Source organism: Erpetoichthys calabaricus, chromosome 1, assembly GCF_900747795.2.
Source record: "Erpetoichthys calabaricus chromosome 1, fErpCal1.3, whole genome shotgun sequence".
NCBI lineage: Eukaryota > Metazoa > Chordata > Cladistia > Polypteriformes > Polypteridae > Erpetoichthys > Erpetoichthys calabaricus.
The window spans coordinates 263,007,358-263,029,607 of record NC_041394.2 but is presented as its reverse complement, the minus strand read 5'-3'; the positions used below and the strand labels follow the sequence as shown (position 1 = coordinate 263,029,607).

Sequence of the window (22,250 nt, the reverse complement as noted above, 5' to 3'; positions counted from 1 at the left end):
ATGTCTGGGTTCAGCCTTAGAGATAGTGGTAGAGACATTCAAGTGGAGCTCAAAGTAGTGTGACTGCTCCTATGAATTGAAAGAAGCCAATTGAGGTGGTTAGGGCATCTGATTAGAATGCCTGATGCATGCCTCCCAGAGGAGGTGTTTTAAGTATGACAAACTAGAGAGAATATACTGTATATCTCCATATATCTCTGTATACCCCTGCCGGAGCTAGAGGAGATGGCAGGGAAAAAGAGACATCTGGGCATTTTTGCTTAGACTGCTGCACCTGCAACTTGGAAATGGAAGAATGACAGAAAATGGATGGATGGAAAAACACAGAAGAATTAGGAATGTCGATCTGATACAATGAGGAAAAAAAATACACCCGTATAAATAGAGCAAATGTATATTTTAAGAGCACAAAATTAATGCAATTAATGCTTTAAAATGATTAAAACCTATAAGTGCATGTGTGTTTACATATAAGCAGAGTGCAAAGAAATAAAAAGTAGAAGCTGCTTTCAAGAAATACAGTATAGCTAAAAGAGTGAAAGGCAATCATGATACAAGTTTAATGGAAATAGCAAAAAAGTAAAACTTTTAAATCTAATTTCAAAAATAGATGCAACAAAACCATTAAGAAATAAAGTTAAAAAATCTGGAACATATGAGAAGCACTGAGCCAGATTTAAATTTGTACTACATAAAATACTGGATAATTCATACCAAAAAATGATCAGAAATCTAACCTGTGGATAACTATGAAAATGAGAAAAACACTAGGTCTTAACAGCTCATTACAGGAACAATTACATTAGAAGTACAAAAAGATAGTTGGGAAGAATATTGTTAATTAAGCAAAACAGAAAGGAATTCTGTAATTAGGAGAACAATCAAAAGGAGGTTATGCAGCAGGGTTACCCTGCACTGTCCAGGGAGGAATAAGGTGCCATGGAGGTCACTAAATAAATTTCCCCAGGGAAAACATCAGGATCAAACACGGTGTATGATCTTCTCCTGTACAAAAGTGTAATCTATGCAACTTTGGAGGAGATACGTTCAGCAGCATTAATTGCATATTGGACAAACAAACGCACATTCAACTACATATACTGAACTTAAAAAGTCAAAGGTGAAATACAGAGATAAAACAACAAATATTTGAGTTAATATATATTTTTTTAAATTGTCTTTTCTCATCTCAAGTGGGTATTAAGATACCAGCACCTGCTATTTCATGTAAAGGGAGAAACATGGATCTTTTGAAGAAACAAAACAGAGACAATAAGACTAAATGTAAAACTACAACTAGAACATAACAATGTATGCTAAATTAAGCAGCTATTAACTTTCTGTCACACCTCATAGAACTGTCATCTGGCCAATCACAGGGTTTGACAAAGTCAAAGAGATAAGAACTTCCCATGCATGTACACAACAAATGTCCTCTGGTATAGACTCCTATTTTTATTTTTTTTTCTGAAGCAAAACACAATGACAGAATTAAACAATGATTTATGTTGAGTGGAACCCAATAGTTTAAGCACTAGTGTACTGCTAATAAAAGAGGCTTTCTACAAAACAGATATTCATGTTAAATAGGGATCAGAGTAGAGCTGCTGCTCCTCCGCATCGAGAGTAGTCAGATGAGGTGGCTCGGGCATTTGATCAGGATGCCTCCTGGACGCCTCCCTGGTGAGGTGTTCCAGGCACGTCTAACCGGGAGGAGGCCCAGGGGAAGACCCAGGACATGCTGGAGGGGCTATGTCTCTCGGCTGGCCTGGGAACGCCTTGGGATTCCCCCGGAAGAACTAGAAGAAGTGGCCGGGGAGAGGGAAGTCTGGGCATCTCTCCTCAAGGTGCTGCCCCCGCGACCCGACCTCGGATAAGTGGAAGAGAATGGATGGATGGATGGTAACTAATGTTATATACTATTTGAAACTGTAAAAAATGTGATTCTCACTTAGAAGAGCTGTACAAAAACTTTATAAAACCTGGAAGGATCTAATCAATAAAATTTAGAATAGGCTTTTATATTGGGGAAAATGATTCTCTTCCCTCTTTTCTACTCTTAAAGTTTTACTGTGGATGTTAGCCTTCCTCTCATTCTCTTGGGTGGGGGTTGAAATGAATTTAGTTTTGTTGTTTAAACAAATTCATTAAAAATAATAATCACAATAAAACGGTGGCGCAGTGGTAGCGCTGCTGCCTCGCAGTTAGGAGACCCGGGTTCGCTTCCCGGGTCCACCCTGCGTGGAGTTTGCATGTTCTCCCCGTGTCTGCATGGGTTTCCTCCGGGCGCTCCGGTTTCCTCCCACAGTCCAAAGACATGCAGGTTAGGTGGATTGGCGATTCTAAATTGGCCCTAGTGTGTGCTTGGTGTGTGGGTGTGTTTGTGTGAGTCCTGCGGTGGGTTGGCACCCTGCCCGGGATTGGTTCCCTGCCTTGTGCCCAGTGTTGGCTGGGATTGGCTTCAGCAGACCCCCCGTGACCCTGTGTTCGGATTCAGCGGGTTGGATGGATAAAAAAGAAACATATGGCAAAGCATCAAAAGCTTTCATTTTCAGGCTGCACATAAAACCTTTCAACATCTGTTAAGTTTAGCAAGCTATTTCTCTTTTCATAGTCAATTAATGCTACATTGTATCTAGCTCTTACAGGATCCTTCTCAATCTATGAACCTTTAAGTGAAATGCTTTGTTGGTTTAATAATTTGGTTTTAATTGGGACGATGGATGGAGAGGAGCTATGGTTGGGTAGCTTAAGATTTCTATGCATATTGAAATATTTTAAAATTCTGTTATAATGCTGATATTAGAATGTGTACTAGTACCTTCCATCCATGTTAACACTGCACACACATCCAACCCCTGCTATTAATGCACTGTTTACAAAGTTTTGCTTATGTCAAACCAACAATAAGAATAAAAAAAGAAAGTAGACTCATAGAACTCTAAAGACAAACTCCACAATTTTAAAAAGTTCTTTCTTAGCCAGAGGCACTGGCCTGCTCATTCCCTGTGAGCTTCATTTTTTTTTTTTTACTTTTACAGAGCTCATACTGTACTTAGATCTAGCATGCTTCTCCTCTAGTAAAGTGCTGTACCCTAGACTATGTATATAATGCCTTAAAAAAGTATTCAACCACCATTTTCACATTTTATTGACTTAGATTGTAAACTTACAATCTATTAAAGTAATCATTTTGGTTACACGCCAAATCAAAAGAAACAAATTTAAAACCTTTCAACAATTTGCTCAATATAAAAAACTAAATTGAAAGATTAAAAAAAATATTCATATAGTTTGTAAACAGAAGGCTTACCTTTCTCAGGTATAGTGTATTATCTTACCAATCTGATTTGTTAATGGTCTGTACCTATGTAGGAAACAGGTGGATCATCTATTCTCAGTTATATTAAGGATGATAAATATCCCTTCTTTTGTTAAGTTTAAGCAGTATGGGAGAGATTTCCCACAAAGCAAACCAAACTTAAGGGAAAATAGCACTCAAAACAAGCAATGGATATAATTATAGAGAAGCACAGATCTGGGGAAGGGTACAAGACCATCTCAAAGACACTGAACATAACTTGCAGCACAGTGCAGTCCATTACTCTGAAGTGAGAATGAGCCTATGTCTGAGTACCCTTCTAAACTTAGTCACCAGACAAGAATGGCACTTGACGGAGAGGTTACTAGGACACCTCAAAATGTCAGGCTGTGACAATCATTTATGTGAAAAATGTTTGGAACTGAATACATTATGAAGGCAGTTGTATGTTAGTACTGTATAATGAAAAATTAATCAAGTCTAAAATGCAGGATAGTTGAAGATTTTATCAAAAAAATTGTTCTGGTCACCTTACTTTTAGTTCTGCAGCTTTCTTCTTTAACCCCTCAACAAATAACTGCGAACATGCTTTTTGTAACAATTTCTGAGCATACAAAGAACACATACTACCTCTTCACTTCTGTAAAAAAAATGTATTTACTTTGCCAATTTACTTTAAATAACTGCTTTTTTTGTGTTTCAATCGCTCATTCTATCTGGCTTTACTGTTTTGTATAAATCACATGGGTCTTTTGACTTGCTTTATGATTACCCAAGGAAAAGAATCACAAATATTGCCCCTAGCCTGTCTTAACAATATTGTAGAAAAAATATACAACATGCATTCTTTTTTAGAAGATACCTATAGGATAAAAAAAGTTACCAGCAGTCTGAGCAGTTCTAGCATTGACAGCCCTAGTACTATTAAAATTCTGCCATTTGAGCAGTATAATATGGAAAGAAAGCAGTGTAATCTTACCTAAAAAATATTCAATAAGATTTATAGTGATCCCAAAGCTATCTGATAGGTAAGTGGAAACTGTAGCCTAGTAAAGTTTACAGAACATGGCCATCTGTCTGGGATGGGTAGAGAGGAATTTGAAGGCAACCCTGACAAGTAGGGGCACTTAAAAAATGCAATCCATCCTTTGTCCTCTTAGTTCACTTGTTTACTGGCTAGCACAGCATGGCAGAATCCCAAGTTTCTTAAGATTTTAAATACTTTGCTCCACTGGTGTCATTCCTGGAATGCATAGCTTGCTCACATAGTATGTTCCTCCTTGCACTCACTCACAAAAATGTTCATCTTAAGCAAACATTTGTTATGCTTCTTTCCTATTTTGTTTTATCTATAACACACATTGACATTCCAATTACTGAATACTATATTTTGTGACTTTACAAAATTTTCTTTTATACCATGCTTGCCTTAAAAGTTTGCTGTTTGATATTTTAAATCACTTCAAATTCAAGTCAGATTTCAACAGCAAAAGGTAAATAAGTCTTCTGAGTAAGCTACAGTGAAGCAGTCACTCAATTTTACACCTGTAACACCACACACAACATTAAACATATAGAGATAAATCTAAATAAATGTTTATTAGCAAGCTTTGAGCTTCCCAACTCTACCCACCTTAGATTTTGTCCATGACATCATTTGCATTGAAATATTTTTTCAACCTTAAAAAAAATCAAATAAATGAATACATTATACAGTATATATATATATATATATATATATATATATATATATATATATATATATATATATATATATATATATATATATATATATATATATATATATATATATATACTGCCATGTATTTTTTAATTGTCTTTTTCTTTGTTCAAGTCTACAAAAACGTATGCTAGCTACAATACTGAGCTTCTCAACCACTAATCGTCAACAAAATTAATCACAACAAAATGTCCCCACTCTCATTTAAGGATCCACTAACAAATCAATTTCCCAAAAGTCACCAAAACAGCTAGTGTTTTCATGAACAAACCATTACCATGTATTTTTAAAAAAATGTTAAAAAATTGGAATAAATTCTTTCTGACTGAAGGGTATGTCCAATTCTATTTAACTTTATTTTTACCTTTTTTTTCACTCTTACTTAAGGCCTTACTGAGGCTCTATAAAGTTGGGCTTTAAAGCGTTCATTTGCTTTAAAAGAAAGGTCTTAGCATTAAATATAAATTACATTACAGACAAGAATTTCAAGTTTAAGAGTGAATGGAAGAATCAGACGCAAAACAATACTTTTAGGGTACAGGAGAAGAGTTTAGAAGAAAAACAACACACACACTACAATGTGATACAGTCTGGCTGTAATTTTTACAAATGAAGATAATAAGATATCCATTCAAAATTACAAAAGAGCTGATCCTGGAAGTGAAATGCCAAAATGAATCACTGAAATACTGCAGCACTGAATAGCACGTCTGGGGTAACACAATTTCAAAATGAGTGTAGTGTGCCTTCAGACAAGACTTTTTTTTAAATACAGTAATCCCTCCTCCATCGCGGGGGTTGCGTTCCAGAGCCACCCGCGAAATAAGAAAATCCTCGAAGTAGAAACCATATGTTTATATGGTTATTTTTATATTGTCATGCTTGGGTCACAGATTTGCACAGAAACACAGGAGGTTGTAGAGAGACAGGAACGTTATTCAAACACTGCAAACAAACATTTGTCTCTTTTTCAAAAGTTTAAACTGTGCTCCATGACAAGACAGAGATGACAGTTCCGTCTCACAATTAAAAGAATGCAAACATATCTTCCTCTTCAAAGGAGTCAGGAGCAGAGACTGTCATAAAGGCAGAGGAAAATCAATAGGGCTGTTTGGCTTTTAAGTATGCGAAGCACCGCGGCACAAAGCTGTTGAAGGCGGCAGCTCACACCCCCTCCGTCAAGAGCACAGAAAGAGACAGAGAGAGACAGAGAAAAACAAGCAAGCAAAAATCAATACGTGCCCTTCGAGCTTTTAAGTATGCGAAGCACCGTGCAGCATGTCGTTTCAGGAAGCAGCTGCACAAAAGATAGCAACGTGAAGATAATCTTTCAGCATTTTTAGACGAGCGTCCGTATCGTCTATGTGTGCGAACAGCCCCCCTGCTCAATCCCCCTACGTCAGGATCAGAGAAAGTCAGCGCAAGAGAAAGAGAAAAGTAAGCTGGGTAGCTTCTCAGCCATCTGCCAATAGCGTCCCTTGTATGAAATCAACTGGGCAAACCAACTGAGGAAGCATGTACCAGAAATTAAAAGACCCATTGTCCGCAGAAACCCGCGAAGCAGCGAAAAATCCGCGATATATATTTAAATATGCTTACATATAAAATCCGCGATGGAGTGAAGCCGCGAAAGGCGAAGCGCGATATAGCGAGGGATTACTGTAAATCTGAATTATATTTTGAATATCAACATTCAATCGGACAATGCTACTATCTATTAAAGGCATGTTAGCAGTCAGTAAACATGAGTTTAGGGGGAGAGATCATGTTTCTGTAATATGCTTACATTAGTGTAATCTCAGTGAGGGGTTTTTTTTTTTTTTTGCTGTAAACGATCTCTTCCATTTTTAAGTTCAGTACAGCCTGCATCTAGCTTGTAAAAAAAGAGCAATCCTGTGGTGATGACTGTGTTGTGCTTAAGCTCTGTTTGCAATAATCTATTGTTAATGCACTCAGGCATATTTGTTGTGAATCAAAAATAATGTGGGCTTTATTTGTACAATGCTGTCTGACCAACATTTCTGGAGGAAAAACATAAAAAACACACACCAGAAAATTTCACAAACGAGGCATCCGCTGCTGAAATTCTTTATAATGTATAGGCTAATTAAAATCATTATGTCATATCACAAATTTAATGTGGCATTACTTAATTATACAACTCTAAGAATTTATATAACTGATACACTAGGGTGTTATACCGCATCTTGCCTGAAGAAGGGTCAGTGTTGCCTTGAAAGCATGCATACTATAATCTTTTTAGTTAGCTAATAAAAGATGTCATTTTGCTTGACTTCTCATATACGAGATATAACTGATACAGACAGACTCTCCTGGTCTAGATGATATGGCTGGGTGATTATAATAATTATTGCATATTTTAAACTCATTGAAAATAATAACCATGCAATGGTTTATTTTTAAAAAATCTAGTAGACTACAGGCGACAGATTTTTTTTCCCCACCATTCAACCTGTCTGCTTAAACACTACAGTCCCATCTGCAGCTCTAAAATTATGTCTTGTTCCATAAGGTACTAATGTGAGTTATCAGGGATACATGGCTCTAAATGTCAGTAAAGTGTGGCGTATTTTCAGCAAAATGACTCATTAGATACAGTAATCACATGGTCAAATATCCTAACTAATAAAATCTATACATGTCATTTTATTATCCAATATGTTTACTTCACCTGTCATTTGTTTATTTTAAGGGAGCGGAAACAGTGATTGAGAATCTTTTCAACATTGTGGACACTTTGTTGAGCTTCCCTTGGCAATGCACACTTCTCCCTAACCTACAGTATGTACAGCTGCGAACATATCCTGCTGTCTTCATTCCCATTGGGTCAACTTTGGCTGAGTTTGCCCAAAACAGTGAGCTGTAGTTTAAAAACAAAGCTTAAGATTCATGCATGAATTCTAAGAAAAAACTCCTATAGCTTTAATCCAGGGGTCCTCAATCACAGTCCTGGAGGGCCGCAGTGGCTGCAGGTTTTTGCTCCAAACCAACTGCTTAATAAGAAGCACTTATTGCTCAAGTAACACTTCTGTTTCACTTTAGTTGTCTCGCTCGTTAAGATTTTGAACCCTTATTGCTTATTTTAGTCTTAAACAGCCATATTCTTGGCTTTTAATTGCTCCTAATTAGCAATAACATGCAAATGACAAAAGAGACCAGCATTTCTCCATTTAGCTTGTTACCATTTACACCTGTGTGTAATCACGCACTATTGGGTTAAATTAAATACTTGGAAGGAAATTGAAGAGGAAAAAGTGAAGGACTGAGAATTACTCATCCATTTTAGCCTTCAAATCATTTGGATGATATCCTTAGAAAGGGAAAGAAAATCCAGGATATAAGAATTACCTGACATAGCAGAGTTAAAGCACTAACAAGCCATGAAATTAAATTATTGGCAAGAATTGCTTTCTAATTAAGCAACCAGGTTAGAACAAAAACCTGCAGCCACTGCGGCCCTCCAGGACTGTGATTGAGGACCCCTGCTTTAATCCAAAAATTAATTTCACAATCCCCTACACTATGTGTTGCATACAATTACGTAGAGGCCCATACGAAGGTAAATCTCAACTTTAATCTACATGTGCACAAACCACAGCTGGCTGACAGAAATTCTAATGAAACACCTTGTGCAGCCAAACAAGTGAAGGGCTACATTACATTGTACTGTACATGGTCAAGTTAGCTAACTAGCTAGTGAAAGACAAGTTTTCTAACGTGTTTTAATGCTAACTAACATGCTGGCTTGTTGGCATGATAAAACACTCTGAAAAATCAAAGTTTGAAAAGTCAGTAACACATTTTAAGTATACAGTTTACTGTATACAGTAGATAATAATGGAATTTTATATATATATGTTGCATTCAACATATTTAAATTGAATGTTAAGTGCTGCTAAGGATATCATATTTTTTTATTCCTTTTTTTGTTTATATGTGTATTTTTTATTTACTTAAAATAACATACAAACCTTAGTGGATCCTCCTGATTCTCTGCAGTCTCTTGCTTTTATTTGAAAAGTCATATTTCTATGGTAGAGTACATAAACTGTTTTTTACTGGATATCGCAGTAATTATCATTATCATCCAAAATAACTTTTTCCCCCTCATGTTGACTATTTTGGCAGTATTGTCCACATCAGTCAAATATCCACAAATCAACCTTTCTCCGAGTGACTCCCCCTAGCCATCTCATCTACCAGAATCTTCCAGGTCCCGTTTTCAGCACAGGTGGCAACATTTCATTCTTGTAAAGAGCATCCCAAAGTCAGAGACTGTTGACAGACAGTCTAGTATTTCTAGTCAAAAACTTGTAAATGAAAAAAATGAGGCTAATATACTGTATGTTGTGTATTGTTTACACTTGATTTAAATTATTTTCTTTTATTCCTTGTGTCTTATTTCCATTCATACAAATGTTGGTTGTTACGGCAATTGCCAAAAGGTTTTTAAAATCATCCATCCATCCTCTTCCGCTTATCCGAGGTCGGGTCGCGGGGGCAGCAGCTTGAGCAGAGATGCCCAGACTTCCCTCTCCCCGGCCACTTCTTCTAGCTCTTCCGGGGGAATCCCAAGGCGTTCCCAGGCCAGCCGGGAGACATAGTCCCTCCAGCGTGTCCTGGGTCTTCCCAGGGGCCTCCTTCCAGTTGGACGTGCCCGGAACACCTCACCAGGGAGGCGTCCAGGAGGCATGCTGATCAGATGCCCGAGCCACCTCATCTGACTCCTCTCGATGCGGAGGAGCAGCGGCTCTACTCTGAGCCCCTCCCGGATGATTGAGCTTCTCACCCTATCTTTAAGGGAGAGCCCAGACACCCTGCGGAGAAAACTCATTTCAGCCACTTGTATTCGCGATCTCGTTCTTTCGGTCACTACCCATAGCTCATGGCCATAGGTGAGGGTAGGAACATAGATCAACTGGTAAATTGAGAGCTTTGCCTTATGGCTCAGCTCCTTTTTCACCACGACAGACCAATGCAGAGCCCGCATCACTGCAGACGCCGCACCAATCCGCCTGTCGATCTCACGCTCCATTCTTCCCTCACTCGTGAACAAGACCCCGAGATACTTGAACTCCTCCACTTGGGGCAGGATCTCGCTCCCAACCCTGAGAGGGCACTCCACCCTTTTCCGGCTGAGGACCATGGTCTCGGATTTGGAGGTGCTGATTCCCATCCCAGCCGCTTCACACTCAGCTGCGAACCGATCCAGAGAGAGCTGAAGATCACAGCCTGATGAAGCAAACAGGACAACATCATCTGCAAAAAGCAGTGACCAAATCCTGAGTCCACCAAGCCAGACCCTCTCAACACCCTGGCTGCGCCTAGAAATTCTGTCCATAAAAGTTATGAACAGATTCGGTGACAAAGGGCAGCCCTGACGGAGTCCAACTCTCAATGGAAATGGGTTCGACTTACTGCCGGCAATGCGGACCAAGCTCTGACACCGATCGTACAGGGACCGAACAGCTCTTATCAAGGGGTCCGGTACCCCATACTCTCGGAGCACCCCCCACAGGATTCTCCGAGGGACACGGTCGAACGCCTTTTCCAAGTCCACAAAACACATGTAGACTGGTTGGGCGAACTCCCATGCACCCTCCAGGACCCTGCTAAGGGTGTAGAGCTGGTCCACTGTTCCACGACCAGGACGAAAACCACACTGTTCCTCCTGAATCCGAGGTTCGACTATCCGACGGACCCTCCTCTCCAGAACCCCCGAATAGACTTTTCCAGGGAGGCTGAGGAGTGTGATCCCTCTGTAGTTGGAACACACCCTCTGGTCCCCCTTCTTAAAGAGGGGGACCACCACCTCAGTCTGCCAATCCAGAGGCACTGTCCCTGATGTCCATGCGATGTTGCAAAGACGTGTCAACCAAGACAGCCCTACAACATCCAGAGCCTTGAGGAACTCCGGGCGTATCTCATCCACCCCCAGGGCCCTGCCACCAAGGAGTTTTTTGACCACCTCGGTGACCTAAGTCCCAGAGATGGGGGAGCCCACCTCCGAGTCCCCAGGCTCTGCTTCCTCATTGGAAGGCATGTCAGTGGGATTGAGGAGGTCTTCGAAGTACTCCCCCCACCGACCCACAACATCCCGAGTCAAGGTCAGCAGCGCACCACCCCCACCATACACAGTGTTGACACTGCACTGCTTCCCCCTCCTGAGACGCCGGACGGTGGACCAGAATCTCCTCGAAGCCGTCCGAAAGTCGTTCTCCATGGCCTCCCCAAACTCCTCCCATGCCAGAGTTTTTGCCTCAGCAACCACCGAAGCCGCATTCCGCTTGGCCTGCTGGTACCTATCAGCTGCCTCCAGAGTCCCACAGGACAAAAGGGACCGGTAGGACTCCTTCTTTAGCTTGATGGCATCCTTCACCGCTGGTGTCCACCAACGGGTTCGGGGATTGCCGCCACGACAGGCACCGACTACCTTATGGCCACAGCTCCGGTCAGTCGCCTCAACAATAGAGGCACGGAACATGGCCCATTCGGACTCAATGTCCCCCACCTCCCTCGGGACATGGTTGAAGTTCTGCTGGAGGTGGAAGTTGAAGCTACTTCTGACAGGGGGCTCTGCCAGACGTTCCCAGCAGACCCTCACAACACGTTTGGGCCTACCAGGCCTGACCGGCATCCTCCCCCACCATCGGAGCCAACTCACCACCAGGTGGTGATCAGTTGACAGCTCCGCCCCTCTCTTCACCCGAGTGTACAAGACATGTGTTTCCACAAGTCCGACGACACAACCACGAAGTCGATCATTGAACTGAGGCCTAGGGTGTCCTGGTGCCAAGTGCACATATGAACACCCCTATGCTTGAACATGGTGTTCGTTATGGATAATCCGTGACGAGCACAGAAGTCCAATAACAAAACACTACTCGGGTGAAGAGGGGGGGGGGCCATTCCTCCCAGTCATGCCCTTCCAGGTCTCACTGTCATTGCCCACGTGAGCATTGAAGTCTCCCAGCAGTACGAGGGAGTCCCCAGAAGGTGTGCCCTCCAGCACCCCCTCCAGGGACTCCAAAAAGGGTGGGTACTCCGAACTGCTGTTCGGTGCATACGCACAAACAACAGTTAGGACCCGTCCCCCCACCCGAAGGTGGAGGGAGGCTACCCTCTCATCCACCGGGGTAAACCCCAATGTACAGGCTCCAAGTCGGGGGGCAATAAGTATGCCCACACCCGCTCGGCGCCTCTCACCGGGGGCAACTCCAGAGTGGTAGAGAGTCCAGCCCCTCTCAAGGAGATTGGTTCCAGAGTCCAAGCTGTGCGTCAAGGTGAGCCCGACTACATCTAGCCGGAACCTCTCGACCTCGCGCACTAGCTCAGGCTCCTTCCCCTTCAGAGAGGTGACATTCCACGTCCCAAGAGCCAGCTTCTGTAGCCGAGGATCGGACCGCCAAGGTCCCCGCCTTCGGCCACTACCCAACTCACACTGAACCCGACCTCCTTGGCCCCTCCCATAGGTGGTGAGCCCATTGGAAGGGGGACCCACGTTGCCTCTTCGGGCTGCACCGGCCGAGCCCCATGGGTGCAAGCCCGGCCACCAGGCGCTCGCCATCGAGCCCCACCTCCAGGCCTGGCTCCAGAGGGGGGCCCCGGTGACCCACGTCCGGGCGAGGGAAAACGCTGTCCAAATTTTGTATTCATCATGGAGGTTTTGTTGAACCGCACTTTGTCTCATCCCTCACCTAGGACCAGTTTGCCTTGGGTGGCCCTACCAGGGGCATAAAGCCCCGGACAACAGAGCTCCTAGGATCATTGGGACACGCAAACCCCTCCACCACGATAAGGTGGCGGTTCGAGGAGGGGTTTTTAAAATCAACAATTTTATTTATGTATTTTATTTATATTATTAAGTTATTTTGTAGTACTATATATTATATTTAATAAGCCCCTGGTTCCTCTGGTTAAAAATACTATTCAATCTTAAAAATAAGCATCCAGAAATTAATATAACAATCACTGATAAATATTAATATTGAATGATATGGAAAAATATATTATGAAAACATTTTTAACAACTAGCCAACCCGCGGCGCACCATACACCGCATAATCAGGCCGCTGATTGCCCGGATTAGGAGGGGGGTATGTACAAAGGGCAGGGACGTAATCAGTGCGAGCGTATGACCCGCTAGCCATGTTTTTGAAAGTATGGACCTGTGCCTTATTAATTGTCATGGCAAAGGCAAATCTAACAGGAAATTGTCTTCGTGTTAAAGTAAAAGGCAAATTATCCACGACAAACAAACTGTTTTACACACTGCATACCAAACCGTGGCGTACTTTACGCCACTTTTTGAATGTTTTTTAAGCAGAGGGAAAAAATTGAACATTTGCAAAATCCGTAACGCTGCTTTCAGTAAGTACAATGCACACGCGTTTAATTTGTCGGCCACTTTTTGCCAGCCGTCTTTTCTGGTTTGGGCTGCTTTTACAGTGTTACCGCTTGTGCATATTAAATCTTGAAATCCTTCGAGTAACTAATTAACTAACACCCACCCACCCAGCTTGTGTGAAAAAAATGCACCTGTTCTTTCATCATTTTATTGTAGCCTATCAAAGACTTGCTGATCATGTTTTCTAGACTCAATATACATTGGCTTTTCACTCAGCGTGAGGGCGCGCATTCATCTCGGATTATTACATCCAGCTAGTCTGCTAGACGGCTGCGTTTGAAAAACCGACTTATCCCGGATGAGTTTCACCGGCATTAATGATTAGGAATCTGGTTGGAACAAAACCCTGCATCCACAGGGGTTCACCAGGACCGAGTTTGGGAAACACTGCTGAACACAGACGAAACAGACTCAGGTGAGGAGTGGGGGCGGGCAAAGTAGTTGCAGCTATTGATTATTCCGTGTTGTTTGCCTGGGTGTCTGATCGGCGTTGACTGACATGGCTATTTTCTGTGCATCCCATGGTTGTCTTCTGGCAGTGTGAATGCCTCGAGAGACAGGGCGTCCTTGTGTGGTGAGTTGTTGCAGTTTCTGACCACCTCGCCGACGTTATCCCAATGTTGGCAAACAAAGCCAACAGCCATGTTGCGAAGTTTGAGAGCAACAGTTTAGTCAATGACATTTTTCCAAAAAAACCCGACTGATAGAAACAAAGAGTTACCTGATGCAGAAATTTCTATAACATTGAAAGAAGTGTTGTTTCCATGAAATACATTTGAAGCCGTAGCCATGGAGGGCAAAAGAACAGTCAACGTGGCTCACACCTGGATTTGGACAGCAGCACAGACCAAAGCGAGTATGTGTTTGATGAGCGAATAGTGCAAATCCAGATTTGTACGGCATGGTGAAAAGACATACCCACTCATCGCTATCAAAAGCTTTTTCTGAACACAAGCTCAGATATTGCAGGGCTATATATTCAGCTTTACAAAGTTTAGAGGGTCACCATTCAATCATAAATATCAAATGTTCAGTATCTGACTTTAACAAATCCAATTTGATCTTTTAGTATATGTGATACTATGGAATATAAAATGTATATTTCTCTCCACCTTTTGCTAAGACATAGTTTTTTTTTTGTATAAAATTCTGCTAGATAGCCATTTCTACCTGTGGTTGTCCTTCCTTGAAAGAAATTAAAAGCATCATGGATTTTAGAGGGAATCAATGGTTTATCCCGGTCTTCTAAGCACTGTGCATTGACTGGTGGCATTTCCGTTTAATCAAAGAAATCACTAAAATGAGCCTTTCACTACATAGTACCCTGTATAAAATCATATAGTATTCTTTAAATCATCTTCATACATTAGTTACTTTTTTGTCTTTTAAACACAACATTTTCAAACCCAATTAAATTCAATCTAGGATTGCTGTAGCCAAAGCCGAATGTCAAATTTATACACATCTGTTTCAAAAATAGGAAAACAACAACAACTTCTATTAGACTTATAAAACCCACCTTGATGCACCATTAGATAATTCAAATGCAATAAATTCAAATTTGCAAATTTCATCTTCTCCATTTCATCACAGTACAGCAGAACATGCCCACTACCTCCCTGTCCTAAAACAGCTACACACTTTGGGGTTTCTTAACATCTACATTTCCAATAGCCTTAGAGGAACAGATTTATGGCAAACTGCCCATTTCTTTTGTCACATAACAAAGCTCTTAAATGTTTAAATATAATTTTATTGCTTCTATCCCTGGCATAAACACTTTATCTGGCAAAGGATGAAAATGCTACTATGCCTGTTATAAAGCTATTACATGTATTTAACAGATCAGTTGATCATATTTAGCTAGCATAGCCCTTAAAATGTTTTTTTCTATAGTGCTATTGGCTGTGATATGGATGGCAAGTGTATTTAGCAGACTATCTTTATTTATCTATCCAAAGAAGGTCCAAAAAAATATCATAGGTCTAAATTTCATCCCAACTTTATTCACTAGCATACGTTTCTCCAGATAGTTAAACAACTTTAGAAAGGTTACTTATATTACTCTTGTTTTAGTCTGTGCAATAGAGTGTTTCTTCTTTAAGTGTTCAATCACAGAACTAGTGATATTGTGGAATACAATCTGTGTTTTATATAGCAAACAACAATTTTGTCTGAATCTTTGGTGAAATAATCCCATACAGAGTAGCTTTTGAACACTATTTAGAGGAACCATCTTTGACATAATGTGGGGCAGCTGGTGCCATGATTAGCCTACTCAAAAACTGTATAGAACACTCTATTATCCTAATAAAGAAGTTACATTTTAAGGTGGGTGATAGTTGATTAAGAAAATACAACTAGACTGTTTTTGTGAATGATTTACATTTATTAACTATTGCAATTGACTGAACAAAATGTTTCTACTTTAAAATTAACACCAGTTATAAAAAAATGTAGTTTTACTTCATAACTGAAAATGCCTACTATCCATATATTTTGGACAAACTGCCACTTTATTGAAAAATGTGTAAATTCAAAATTACAATAAAAAAGTATAAGCAAGCTCTGGCACCTCCACCAAGGTATATGGACTCAGATATGCAATTTACATTTGATATTGTTATTGCAAAATGTTTTCAACAATGCAAGTAAGTCATTAATTACGTTTTCTTTCGATAAAATGCAAGCCGAATACATTAGTTCTCATTTACCTTTCATATGCACAAGTGTTCTAATATAAATATCAGGATTCATCGTTTCATCACATTTCTGTATGAGTAATCACAAGTAACTACACTAACCTACATGCAAATTTTACATCTTTTCCAGGCACCTCACATACACTAAGCTAAAAAGTAAGCAAAAAAAAGCATAAGTGGTCACAAACATCTCTTTCATGATCACCCCCATGTTCATTCCTTATTACTATAAAACAATTTGTAACAATTTGCAACAAAGTCAAACTTATACAGTATAAAATAGTTTAACCTACATAAAAATAAATGCAGTATTACATGAAAGTGTTACTCACAAGATATGAACTATAATTTAGGGCTGTACCCTAATTACAGTTTTGTTCATGTATTTAACTTATTAATCTTGCAGTAATTCTTGATATTAGTGTGACTAGCAAACCTGACCAGTTAACATGAATATTTGATATCAAAAGGTAATGAATCACAAACAAAATAAAAAAAAAAAAAAGAAACAACAAACCTTTGCACTGAAGAAATAAATGTAGGTTATCAGGATAGAACCAACAGTTTCAAGAGTAATCTATTCAATTTGAAAACTACAATGACAATCAGTGACTAAGTTGCTTTTATTTGAACCTCAGGAATACACTAAGAACCACTGACAAATCTCATGCCATACCATTACTTGTAAAATGATTGCTCACTCTGGGTTTCATAGCTTAAGGGGCTTTCCAATAAGATACTGTACAGATATCTGGGATTTCCCAAGTCTCTATGTGCAGTATAACCTAGGTGTCCTAAATGACAATTTCTATTTCCACATTACACACATATAACACAAAACTTGTAGATTCATTAGAAGAAACATGAATGGGCTAAATCACCGGATTTTCCTACCAAATATCCAGGAGTACCTTCCAAACCCAAGAATGACTGATTTGAGTGGGTGTCTAAATTGTGACAAAGCTTTAAAAGTAGTCATCTGCTCTAAAATTCAAATTAAAGTTACATCATTACTTTCAGAGACTCAGATTTTCTCCAACTTCATTCTGTCATGGTAATAGACTGATGGTGCATTCATGAATATATCCTGTGGTAAACTGGTAAACTATTCAGCATTGATTCCTGACTATTGTACAGTTTTGCTGGGATAGGCCATATTTTTCTCATTGCCCTACTGCACAATGGGTAAAAGCATGTTTTTGCTAAAAGACAGATGGACATGCCAGTAAGTTCAAATTTTACTAATCCATTAGGAATATCACACATATTCTTTGCATTTTAGTAAATCTTTGAAATACTAGGCAAAAAGCACAACCACTGTGGCTTTAAATGCCTCTCTGTATAAATGAATGTGTGTAGGTTGATGCCCTGGGACTTACTTATATCCCATATAAGGCAATGTCAAAATAGCTAATAAAAAGGTTACAAATTAAGTGAGACCCCAAAAAATTAGAACAGAACATGAAAATAAAGCATAGTATCAAAAAGTATAAATACCTGAAATCAACAATAAGATCTCAAATGGGTAAATTAAATACTATGCCAAATTAGTAAAATGATCGTTCATCGTTGCACACTGCAATTTTTCATTTATTTAATTATACTTTAAATGTTTTATACTTTAAATGGTTTTATGAGTAAACTATTAAAAGTTTATAAAAAAAAAAGTACAAAATGGAAGTGTTTCATCTGCTGCCTCTTGTCACTTATCATTTATGTTGTGTTCCTGTTCTGAAGAAGACTATTTATATGTTTCTTTACTGATGGAAAACATGTGTAAAGATTTCATTATCTGATTTCTGCAACTAAATTAAAACTTACACACACATTTAACAAAAGCTTTAGGATTTGTCACTCTTGAATAACTTTCCTACAGACAATGCACAAACCAATAACAAATTTTAACATACAAATCTTCATTATGATATGAATTCCACTTGAATTCAAAAGCACTTCAACCAGTTATTTCTCTTATAAAAGCTTTACCTTCAATCATAGTGCAGTCAAAGTACAGAACAGTTTGTTTAAAAATATATATAAAGTTACTGGGTTTTCCTTCAAAGGCCTCATTAGCTTGTCCAACAGCTACACTAGGACAATGTTCATTGTGGTCTCAGTCACAAAGCAGACTGGATGCACAAGCAGCCTAATCGGCTAAGGTAAAGATCAACACCCACAGCCTGAAAGAACATTATTGGTTAAATAAGTGCGAAAACTTCAGCAAAATGAGCCAGCATGTTGAATATAATTACATTTTTTATCCTTTCTGAATGGTATCTGACTTCTCCCACCATTGATACTATGTTGGGGCAGCTGATTTGTCACCTAAGGGCAATCCACAGATTTTGTACTTTCATCCTCACTGAAGTCCAACTAATAAGCAACCCAAACAGCTGAGCTTGAGAACTTCCACTGCCTGGATGGATAACCATGACTTTTATCTTCAAGGGCAGTCCTATAAAACATTTCAAACACTGGAGATTGCTAACTGCTCTAAAATGTTCAGACACTAATTACAGTCTTAGGTCAAAATAAATTGATATTCTTGCTGCAAGAAAAAACATTAAATAATGTTTATGACTTTGATACTGTAACATCTCTGTGGCTCTCTAAGCACATGGGTGAAAGGAAGAACTGAGCTGCGAGTTTGGTCTTCAGATTGGTGTGCATCGCTAGAGTTTTATGTGGTGTAGGAAACTCAAAGTGTTATTCTGTTAAGCACAGGAGTAAAATTACAACGGTCTGGAGTGTAGCAGATTACTTCTGTCTGCTATATAAAAAACATTTTAAAACGAGCACATGCAAACGTTAGGGACTCTGAGAATGAAAAAAAAACATTAAAGGCAAACATTTATCCCCTTTCTCTGCCCCAAAGTCACAGGGAGCCAAAGCCTACGTTAGCAGCAATGCCAAGGTACCATATACTGGAAACAGTCCATTAAAGGACACTCCACATCAAAGCAGTTTTGCTAATCAATGAGTTCATATACTGTACTCCTGGACTCTTGAAGAACACCAGAATCCCTGGAGAAAACATATGCTAACTCTATTTATGGAAAATGCCAGATGGAAATCAGACTGAGGACCACTATATCACTCTTTAAAAAGCATCTCAACTTATCTTTTTTTTTATCAAACTAGAGGCTTTATAACCAAGATGGAAAAAAATCAGGGAACTGCACAGCTTATCGTTGTATTTACACAGTTGGGAACACGATTTAATCCAATGAAAACTGTAGCACAAATCAAGTACAATTTTCTTCTGGGCCGCCCTCTTAAGAGTGCAAAATGACACATTAGAAATGAATAAATTGAATAAAGATCCTACCACTCTCCTACAGTTGAAAGAACAATTCTTGTGCAGCATACAAGAAATTATTTCTAACAGCAATGACTGTAGAAAAAAAGATTTTTCAAAAATGGACTGTAACTTAACAAAAACTAACTGAAGAGCATTAGAATACAGAATGTCTGACAAAATATATATTAGTAAAGAGAGGACTGTGATCATAATCCTTCCGTTCTGTGATCCTTCTATTCTTATCAAATACTTTTAAAACATAGCTGGTGCCCCATCTAAGATACTTCTCCATATTGCCATGGTACTGCCTGGAATTGCAATCAACAACTATTGACTACTTAAGCGGGTTACAAAACGGATGGACTTTTGAAATAAAGATGCAGATCTGCATTAAACAAGCACTTGGGAAAAACAGGTCAAGGCCTGTGGGCAGAAAGCATTGACATTTTCCATGGTCAATGAAAGAAAATTACATTGATTGCTTTACTACCAATTCCCACAGGGAAAAAAGACTACTGTTATCATTTTAAATGTCTGGCTTTTTATTTTTAACCTTGAACTTTTACTTAGAAATTTATGTTCCGTATGTGTCTACAAATCATCTTATTTTAAATGATTTTAAAATGAGGTACAGATACATAAATTAGATCAGTTGGCAACTCTAAATTGGGCATGTGTGACTGTTAGGGGGTGGGGGTGGTATTAGGGGGCAGGTGTTTTGGAGGCACCCACTTCAAAGCGGGCTGTTGTTTTCCAAGCACTGCTGTATGGATTGGCGCCACAACCCCCCCAAAAAAAGCACTTTGGTTTGGTGGGTTTGGAAACTGTTAAGTTAAAATCGAACTAACAGGAGTACTTCGATTTGCTGCCGATTTCAGTCTTCTCTAATAGAAGGTTTATGGCACGTTACCATGTTTAAAAAGAAGTAGCAAAGGCTGGCAAGAAAATAATATTGAAACTTGGGAATACTGTGTAGTCAGTATGCCTTACATCATTTGTATTTATACCAGTTACCAAGGCGGTTTTTGTCTTTAAAAAGTGTCCATGACATTAACATTTGCTTTGACAGCCTCACCATTTTGACTTCAGTTAGGAAATCTGACAGAAGTATCGAACTACAGCCAGTCTACTTAATACTGGCAACAGTGATCAAACATAGAACATGTAAAAACTGGTAAAAATCTGAAAAAGGCTCTTTAGATTACTACAAATACAATGCCCTGGGGGTGTCAAGTGTGACAGATTTACTGTACCGTGAAATGTAAAAAGCGCAGCCGATGGAGGAAGCTCGAAGGCGACATGTCCGAGCGTAGCGCCGCTGCCAGCTCACGGGCAAAGTTTAGTCGAGCTTTAAGCCTGGTGCCCGAGCAAACATAATGGAACGTGCCCACGTGTGGGGCAAACGGTCCAAATACATACCCACGCATAAATAAACACCGTACATCAATAAAAAATTGACAGTCTCGACGTATATTCTTAGGTATTCTGTCTATTTTGTCTCGCTCAGCTGCAGTAAGCGTCGCACGAGTGAGTCTTGACTTCTCGAAATCGAGCGGCATACTCATTCATGCTCGCGTATGTAAGTTTTAAATTCGCACAACTCACGCGAGTTACAAAGACCGTCATTGTACTTCGCTTAAAGTTACCAAGCACAGTCAGTGACACATATGGGAATCGTAGAGAACTCACCTTAATTCCGACGGCCCCGTCGTTTGTTTACTCTCCGCGACAGTGTCAGTAATAACCTTGACAGTAACACGACAAACAAATCTGCCAGCTTATCTATTTCAGAAACAAACATGTAAAATGCACCAAAAACACTGCCGGAACCTTAACGTCGACTCAACTCCTCTACCCTTTACATATGATACACACCTTGTTTATAGTCAACTGAGGGAAATGTAAAAAAAATACTTCTGTTACTTCTCTTCCTTATTTTCGAGACATCGAATGCAATGTGATGTGCAGCTGGCATCAACTTAACAGTTGGTGTTTTTTTTTTTTTTTTTTTTCGTTTTTTTTTTTTGAAGTAGACAACTGCTTGCTTGCTACCTCCCTTCCGGGTACCGTGCTGCTGCCAGAACTAAGTATGAGACGTTAGGGCGTGTAACATTTGTGATTGCCACTAGGGGCGCTAGGAGGACAGACCTGTTTACTGTCAGGTGTCCGAACAGCTCACTTTTGTTATTTCTGTAAATCGGCTCAGATTGCAACTTCAGCCAACCGCTGAGAAGCGCAGGTATCAATTTAAAAGTTGGAGTGAGGCATTTAGCGATATGCAAAACAAATTAATATTTGAATATTTCTCAAAGTGCATTTAACAATTAATTCAGTTTATACATTAACCTTCAAGCCCACTTTATCAATTTCATGAATATAAGGAGCCAGGACTTATTTTTGTAGTATCAGACACAAGTCAGGGATCATCTGTCAGTGAATGAATAATAATTCTTTCTTTGCATTTATATAGCGCTTTTCTCACAACTCATACATAGCGCTCAGCAATTGCAAGTTAAGTTCCTTGCTCAAGGGCCCAACAGAGCAGTCCCTTTTAGCATTTTACGGGATTCGAACCGGCAACCTTCCGATTGCCAGTGCATTTCCCTAGCCTCAGAGCCACCACTTTGTGAATAATAATAGATAACCTTGTGTTAAGTTAATTGACAATTCTAAATTGGCACAGTGTTGGTAAGTATATATTCAGGGCCGGATTTTCCTATATGGCGGCACGGTGGCGCAGTGGGTAGCGCTGCTGC

The 22,250-nt window shown here is 39.7% G+C and overlaps 1 protein-coding gene across 5 annotated transcripts in view; it reads right to left on the bottom strand.

Annotated features, from left to right (window-relative positions):
* irf5 (interferon regulatory factor 5) overlaps window positions 1-21,576 on the bottom strand; it is a 67,392-nt gene extending 45,816 nt beyond the window's left edge. For 4 of the 5 annotated variants that reach the window (XM_028814681.2, XM_028814671.2, XM_028814694.2 and 1 more), the window contains exon 1: window positions 21,370-21,576. The gene's annotated coding sequence lies outside the window, so the exon portion shown is untranslated. The other variant, XM_028814674.2, reaches the window with a different exon arrangement.
* Between the last annotated feature and the right edge of the window lie 674 nt (window positions 21,577-22,250).